An 8,285-nucleotide genomic window follows, 5' to 3' on the forward strand; every position below is an offset into this window, starting at 1 on the left:
TGTAGCCATCTTGGGTGGGGGTTAATTTGCATACTCGCCCTGATTGGCTGGTGGGCGTGGCTAGGCTGGTGAGTGTGGCTTATGTAGCGGAGTGATGGTTAATTTGCATATTACCATTTTATTAGAGAGGATATATATATATATTTTATTATTATTATTATTATTATTATTATTATTATTATTTTTTAAAAGAATAGGAGGCAGAAAACATACTGATATCAACTAGATCCTGTCCAAACATACACATCTTTGACTGGTAGTTTCCAATTACTGGCCTCGTTCTGTCTTAGGAGAATCTCATTGTTTTGAGAGTTTAGCCTCAGGAGTCACTGCACTCATAAAAATTAATTCATTAAAACATGTATAGGTTGCATGCCCAGTAATGTCCCCACAATTAGATACTATTCTACATTAAAATGTTTTGAATCATTAAAATAATTTTTCTATCACCATGGAGCTAGCCATGACTGTTCTCTAAAGAGTAAGTATATCTAATTTAAGCATTTTGTTTTATTGATCAAGAAACTATGTCCCAGCCGAAGCCGGTTTGGCTCAGTGGATAGAGCGTCGGTCTGCGGACTGAAAGGTCCCAGGTTCAATTCCGGTCAAGGGCATGTACATTGGTTGCGGGCACATCCCCAGTAGGGGGTGTGCAGGTGGTAGCTGGTCGATGTTTCTCTCTCATCGATGTTTCTAGCTCTCTATCCCTCTCCCTTCCTCTCTATAAAAAAATCAATAAAATATATTTAAAAAAAAAAAAAGAAAGAAAGAAACTATGTCCCAAATGGTAAGGAGATAAACTGCAACTTCTCTAAGGTCACAGGCTCATTAGACATTTCTGGGACCTAGAATTCAAGTCTCCTATCCAAATCCAACATTCTCTACTGGCTACAAAATTTTTCTTTTTGAACATAGTACTACTGTTCATTGATACCTCAAGTGAAATTAACTGTTTTGGGGTTGTTTTATTTTAGCTTTAGACCTAAGAACAAAAATACGACATCAAGATTATAGCTTATCTCCCTGAAAAATTATACTACATCAAAAATTGAAAACCAAAATTAATAGCCAATGAAAACACCATACACAAAGTTAGCAAGGTGAAGATTAGGAGAAAAAATTTGATATGACTGCAGCAAAGATTTATTATACAGAATATACATGAAAACCTTGTGAACCAACAATACAAGAAATACAAAAGAAAATTGGACAAAGGATATACACAATTCATACACGGGAAAAGCTAAATGGTTAAAAATATCAGAAGAAATACTACCTCACTGGTTATCAGAAATTTTTAAAAATTTGAAATATTACTTTATAATCTGATGGACAAAAATTACAAATTCCTGAAATATTCAGTGTTGGCAAGAATGTACAGAAGTAGCCCTGGCTGGTTTGGCTCAGTGGATAGAGCGTCGGCCCGCGGACTCAAGGGTCCCGGGTTCAATTCCAGTCAAGGGCATGTACCTTGGTTGCGGGCACATCCCCAGTGGGGGGTGTGCAGGAGGCAGCTGATCGATGTTTCTCTCTCATCGATGTTTCTAACTCTCTATCCCTCTCCCTTCCTCTCTGTAAAAAATCAATAAAATATATTAAAAAAAAAAAAGTGTACAGAAGTAGAAACCCTTATGTCTTGCTGCTAGAAGCATAAATTGGTACAACCACTTTGAAAAACAATTTGCCATTGCTAATGAAATTAAGTGTGTGTGTATGTGTGTTAGGTCCTCTATGACCAGGTTATATCCTACGACCCCGCAATTCCATACTAGCTGGAAAACTTCTTTCCTCCAGATATCTGCATGTCTTGTTCTTTAACTTCAATCAGTCTCTGCTCAAGTTATCAACTAATCAATCTTCCCTGACTGCCCAATCTAAAATAGCTCATCATTCAACGCAGACTCTCTCTGGTATAGGTATCTTTTGTAATTTTATAAATAACACGTTTAACTATTCGACATTCAAATATATATGTGTTTATTGTCCAGGCTCTCCTGATTAGAATTTAAGTTCCAAAGACCAAGGACTTTGATTTCTTCAAAGGTGTATTACTAGAATGTAGAACAGTAACTGGCACATATAAAAAGTGATGAATAGCCCTAGCCGGTTTGGCTCAATGAATAGAGCGTTGGCCTGTGGACTGAAGGGTCCCAGGTTCAATTCGGATCAAGGGCTCATGCCTGAGTTTCGGGCTCAATCCCCAGAAGGGGTCATGCAGGAGGCAGCCAATCAATAATTCTATTTCATCATTGATGTTTCTCTCGCTCTCTCCCTTCTCCTTTCCTTTCTGAAATCAATAAAAATATTTTTTAAAAAAAGAAAAGTGATGAATAGCCCAACCAGTATGGCTCAGTGGTTGAGTGTCAACCTATCAACCAAGAGGTCATTGGCTTGATTCCCAGTCAGGGCACATGTCTGGGTTGTGGGCTCCATCCCCAGGAGGGGGCGTGCAGGAGGCAGCCGATAAATGTTCCTCTCTCATCGATGTTTCTATCTCTCTATCCCTCTCCCTTCCTCTCTCTCTAAAATAATTAATGAAAACACGTTTTAAAGTTATTTTTTAAAGTGATGAATAAATATTTGTTAAATAAATGAGTTTAGTGACTAAATCCCAATCTCTGCTTCTAGTTGTATAAAGGCGCAAAAATGAAACCAGGATATAACCTGGTCATAGGGGGCACACACACACATGCACAATTTTTTTCTTATGTTTTTATTGATTTCAGAGAGGAAGGGAGAGGGAGAAAGAGAAACATCAGTGATGAGAGAGAATCATTGATCGGTTGCCTCCTGTACATCCCCCATACCCCCTACTGGGGATTGATCCGCGACCCAGGCACGTGCCCTTGACTAGAATCAAACCCAGGACCCTTCAGTCCACAGGCCAAAGCTCTATCTGCTGAGCCAAACTGGCTAGGGCACACACACACATTTAAAAGTCTCTGATTTTTCAAGCCCACTCTAACCTCCAGAGTCTATAAGTTACAAACTTGCATTCAACAATGAAAGAGCTTCTACTGGCCAGGCATTACTCTGAAAGACAAATAAGAGAGTCTTTGCAGTCAAATCTGAGAGGAAAAAAGACAATTGCAATATATAGTATCCTATCTAATAAAGAGGAAATATGCTAATTGACCCTCATGCCGTCGCAAAGATGGCAACACCCACAGCCAATAAGGAAGGAATATGCTAATTGACTGTCCCACCCTCAAAGATGGGGGCACCCACAGCCATTAAGGAGGGAATATGCTAATTGACTGTCCCACCCTCAAAGATGGTGGCACCCACAACCAATAAGGAGGGAATATGCTAATTGACTGTCACACCCTCAAAGATGGCAGCACCCACAGCCACAAGATGGAAGCGCCCAGTCCCCTCAGCCCCGCTGGGGCAGCAGGCGTGCGGCAAGGCCTGGTCTGCCCCAGGGTCTCGAGTAAGCACTATAATAAGCTGTTATAAAAGAATGTAAAAGGCCTAACTCACATATGGAGGTTGGGTAAGGCTTCCCAGGAGGGAACAAGGCAGCATTTGTGCTGAGTAGGAGTTACCCAGAGGAGTATGGGTGTCTGTCAGACAGGTATATATTCTAGTAGACAAACATGTAAATGTCTCAATTTTAAAAAGCATCCTAACATTTCTGAAGAATTATAAATAGTTAAAATTGTAAATAGTTAAGCATGACAGAAAAATAAGAGGCAGAAAACAACAGAAAGTGAAAGCAAAAGGAAGCAAGGCCCAAATCACTAAGGTTCTTATTTCCTAGGATTGGTAGTTTGAATTTTAATCTGAAACTCTGCATAGATGTACTGCAGAACAGCACAATCTGCCTACAGAAAAAGGAAGGGTGGAGAGGGATAGTATGCATCCTTGGAAGCAAGGAAATTATTTAGGGGGTTTATACAAACGTGCAGATAATAATGATAATCTGAATCAAGATAGCAACCACAGGGAAAAGGTAGATGAAAGAGGTACAACAAGATTTGATAAATAATTAGATAGTTGCCCTGACTGGTTTGGCTCTGTGGATAGAGCGTCAGCCTGTGGACTGAAAGGTCACAGGTTCGATTCCGGTCAAGGGCATGTACCTTGGTTTCGGGTACATCCCCAGTAGGAGGTGTGCAGGAGGCAGCTGATCAATGTTTCTCTCTCATCGATGTTTCTAACTCTCTGTCCCTCTCCCTTCCTCTCTGTAAAAAGTCAATAAAATTATTAAAAAATAATAATAATTAGATAGTTAAGCAAGGGAAGGGTAGCATATACAGGGTAATAAGACAGAAAAATTAAGATTCTGGGTATCTCCAACTGAGTGGTACATTAAGGATCACAGGAGGAAGAGAAGCAACTTCAGAAAGTTTGAGATATATAATTTTTCACATGAATTTAAGTTTCTTAAGACAACAACATGTCAGAGTTGAAAAGCGGTATGTCCTAAAAAGACAGATTTGGGAGTCATTAAAATATAGATAGCAGTTGAAGTCATTAGGGATGAGACCATTCAAGGAAAGTGGGGAGAGGCAGTAGTGAAACAAATATCCCAGTAGTCAGAGAAGACAGAAAAATAAACCAAGGAAAGAATCGTCAAGACGTAGGAGAAAAATAAGGAGACCACAGTGTTGCAGAAACCTAAGAGCATTTTCAAAGAAGGACAGCTAGTCAAAATGTCAAATGATTTAAAAGATTCTAGTACATTTCAAAACAAAGAGATCAATGGTGACCATCACCCCCATTAAATTCAATGACTAAAGTGGATTACCAGACTTCAATATATTGAAGGAAAAAAGTAATAAGGAGGTGGAAAAAATGAATATAGACAACTTTCAAGAAACTTAAGGAAATAACTACAGATGAAACTGAAGATGAATCTAGAGTGAGAATTTAAGATGAGTGTTTAAATCCTGATAAGTTAGTGCCAATCCACCACAAAAAAGGGGATTAACCAAGTGTTATGGATTGTGTTCCCCCAAAATTGATATGTTGGAGCCCTCACCCCAGTATATTCAATATTAGAGATAAGATTTTTGAAGAAGTGATTAAGTTAAAATTAGGCCATCATCCTCATTAAAATAAAAGATACCAGAGGTTCTAGTGCACAAAGTATGACCATGAAAAGAGGCAGAAAGAGGGTTGACATCAGTGAATCAAGCAGAGAGGCCTCAGAGGAAGCCAATCCCAATGGACCTTTATCTTAGACTTCCAGGCTTCCAAACTGTAAGAAAATAAATTCCTGTTGTTTAAGTCCCCCAATCCAAAGTATTTTGTTATGACAGTCCTAGCAAACTGATACACTGAGGAAACACTGTCACTGAGGAGAAAAAACTAAGAGCACAATTAAAGATGGACAGGTAGAGATAGACACGTTTGAGGATGAAACAGGAAAAAAGCAATGAAGTTCCCACCAATGTCTTTCATTTCCTCTGTGAAGTAGAAAGCAACATTATCCAGGAAAGAGTAAGGAAGAGAAGAGATGGTGGGTTAATAACCACCAAAGGAAACCAAAGTAGTTATTAGAGACACACAGGATTATTGGACTGCCTGCCCATTACTCAATAAATGTTGGTTGTTGAGTGAATACCTAGCTGTCATTCATGAATGCTTTGGTTCAGTTTTAATAATCTGCCAAACAAAAAGCATTGGAATGAGTCAGAACCTGGGTTTTAAATCTAGATATGTGTGACCTTATGCAAGTCACTTACCCTTACTAGGCCTTATTTCTTCAACCAGATACATGAGACTCAATAATCAGCAAAAGATCACCTCAAATAAAAATAAATGATGCTATAATTTTAATGCAGGTTTGTGCATGACCTCAGTCTTCTTTACCAAACTAGTGCCATATCATGTAGAGCACTTTGTTAAAATGCAAATTCTGATTTAGTAGATCTGGGATTAAGACTAAGATTGTGCATTTCTTTATATATATATATATATATATATATTTTTTTTTTTTAATTGCTTGCAGAGAGAAAGGGAGAAGGAGAGAGAGAAACATCAATGATGAGAGTCATTGATCAGCTGCCTACAGCATGCCCCCTACCAGGGACCAAGCCGCAACCCAGGCATGTGCCCTTGACGGGAATCGAACCTGGGAACCTTCAGTCCACAGGCCCACGCTCTATGTACTGAGCCAAACCGGCTAGGGCGAGATTGTGCATTTCTAACAAATTCTCAGGTGAGGCCATATACCACACTCTGAGTAGCAAGAGTGGAGAACACTGATCCAGCTCAAACTCTACAAAGCTTGTAATTGTGAGCTTATCTGTCATCAGTCTGGCATTACAAAACCAAACAAAGACACTTCAGACTCACACCTGCACTAAGTGTGTCTTGCTATTCCCTGGAACACCTGATATTAACTGACAATCCCCATTTGGTGCAGACAGAAAAAAGAAAGGAATGAATAATATTGCCAGCAATAACAAGAAATTAAGAGAAGCCCAAGATAAATACAAACACACACACAGACACACACATACATACATACAACTCAAAGGTTAAAATCTAATCAAACATTATCTACCAAAACATGAATATTTTTATTTATGGAAAAATACATGTATTTATCTCTGGAAGACTCTTTAGCATCTCATCCTACAAGCATTCTTTTGCATTCTGGTTTAATCTGAAGGCATACCCATTCACTATATCACATACTCTAAGGATTTTTACATTAATTATAAAATAATCTTCACATATTTGTTTAGAACTTCTAATCGTATTACCATAACTAAATTCGGTTTTGGTGAAGAATTCTAGTCTGCTATAGGAAGTCTAATTAGGACAGGGCAGTCCAGCTGCCCTAGAGCTACAACATATTGCCACAATGCATTGCTATAATTAAACTGTTTCTATTATTCCCTATGCTAGGTTGCGGGCGGGGGCGGGGGGGAATTCCACAATCCTATCACAACCAATAAGGAGAGATTTTCATTGTAATTTCACAGAAATCTTCCTCAGTGACTAAAGATGTAAGAAAAGACATCATGCAATGAATATCTTATATTGTAGTCACTCTGTCCTTAATTTGAAACCTCTGTACTAAACAGAGGTTTGAAATAATGTGAAAATGGAGGAGTGACCTTCCTTATTCAAGAAGAAAAAAAAAAGTATGGCTGTAAAACGCTCTTCCTTATTCCCTTCTGAAGAATAACCAAATGTCAAGGACTTTACCGCACTACAGCTGAGCTCCTTTAAACTGGGGTGGGGAGAGAATATGTCAAACAGCAATCTTGGCACTAGCAAACAATTTACCGGTCCTAGCTATTTGGTCAAGTCATTTTGAAATAATACTTCCCTAAATCACCATGTCATAAAAAATAAATAAATGCAATGAGCCTCAAATAGATTTGCTGAATCACCCAAGACCCCCCAAATATAAAGCTGCAGAAACCGCTGGGCTTGAGCACTGGCGGCCATACCTCAGCAAGCAGGTCCTCGCTGAAAATGTGTAAACTTCCTTCACTTGTTCATTAAAGGCTAGCAAGGGTCTAACGTTTAATTAAAGCTTCCCCAGCATGGCTATTAGTAGTGGTCTTATACTAAAGATGACCACGGTCTCTATCCCTCAAGGGCAAATGCACCACCCTGGCCCGCAACCGCAGCCACAAATGGGCACCCTACGCTCTCCTCTCTTGGCACCCAGTGCCAGCCTTCCTGCACCCCGACTCCTCCGTGACCATGCTTCCCGCTCCGGTCCGACTGGCACAGCCCCGAGCTCCCACGGGTTCCTAGGGTTACGCCAAGAACCAAGCCCGCAGGCCTTCGCCGCGCCACGGCTACCCCTCCTCTCCCGGTAGCCCCACGGTTCTCCCGGGTCTCTCGAGTCTCCGCCGCCCTGCCCACTCCTCCCTTCTACTCCTGCGTTCCGGGGATCTCAGGCGGGAGCCTCACCGGTTGGTTCGGTCCGGCACGGCCCGTCTCTCCCGCTTCCACTCCCCAGCACGAAGCGGCGTCGGTTGGTCCGGCGCCCCACGCTTCCAGTCCCCTCGCCGCCGCCTACTGATGCCGAAAGCCGCTTCTAGGAACGCGCCATGTTCGGCGTCGCAGCTCCACGCGATGTGGACGCCCGAATACTGCGTCACACATCCACGGCGCGGGGAGAAGGCCAACCGAGGAGGCGATTGGACAGCGGAGGGAAGAAAGGGGCGGGGCTTCCTCTTCGAAACCAAAGGCGCCGGTTGGCTGAGTCAGCAGTGTGCGCTTGCGCAGTAGAGAGGGCGGAGAGCCAGGACTCAGCGGGATCTGTAACCAGAGAAATCATAGGTCCGGGTTGCCCGACTCCGGGAAAA

The 8,285-nt window shown here is 41.3% G+C and overlaps 1 protein-coding gene across 1 annotated transcript in view; it reads right to left on the reverse strand.

The window, feature by feature from the left end:
* Nucleotides 1-8,053, reverse strand: part of IPO11 (importin 11) — a 131,774-nt gene extending 123,721 nt beyond the window's left edge. The window contains exon 1 of the mRNA XM_079787904.1: nucleotides 7,888-8,053. The gene's annotated coding sequence lies outside the window, so the exon portion shown is untranslated. The remainder of the gene's footprint in view (nucleotides 1-7,887) is intronic.
* Between the last annotated feature and the right edge of the window lie 232 nt (nucleotides 8,054-8,285).

The sequence above is a fragment of the Cnephaeus nilssonii genome (assembly GCF_951640355.1).
Source record: "Cnephaeus nilssonii genome assembly, chromosome: 2".
NCBI lineage: Eukaryota > Metazoa > Chordata > Mammalia > Chiroptera > Vespertilionidae > Cnephaeus > Cnephaeus nilssonii.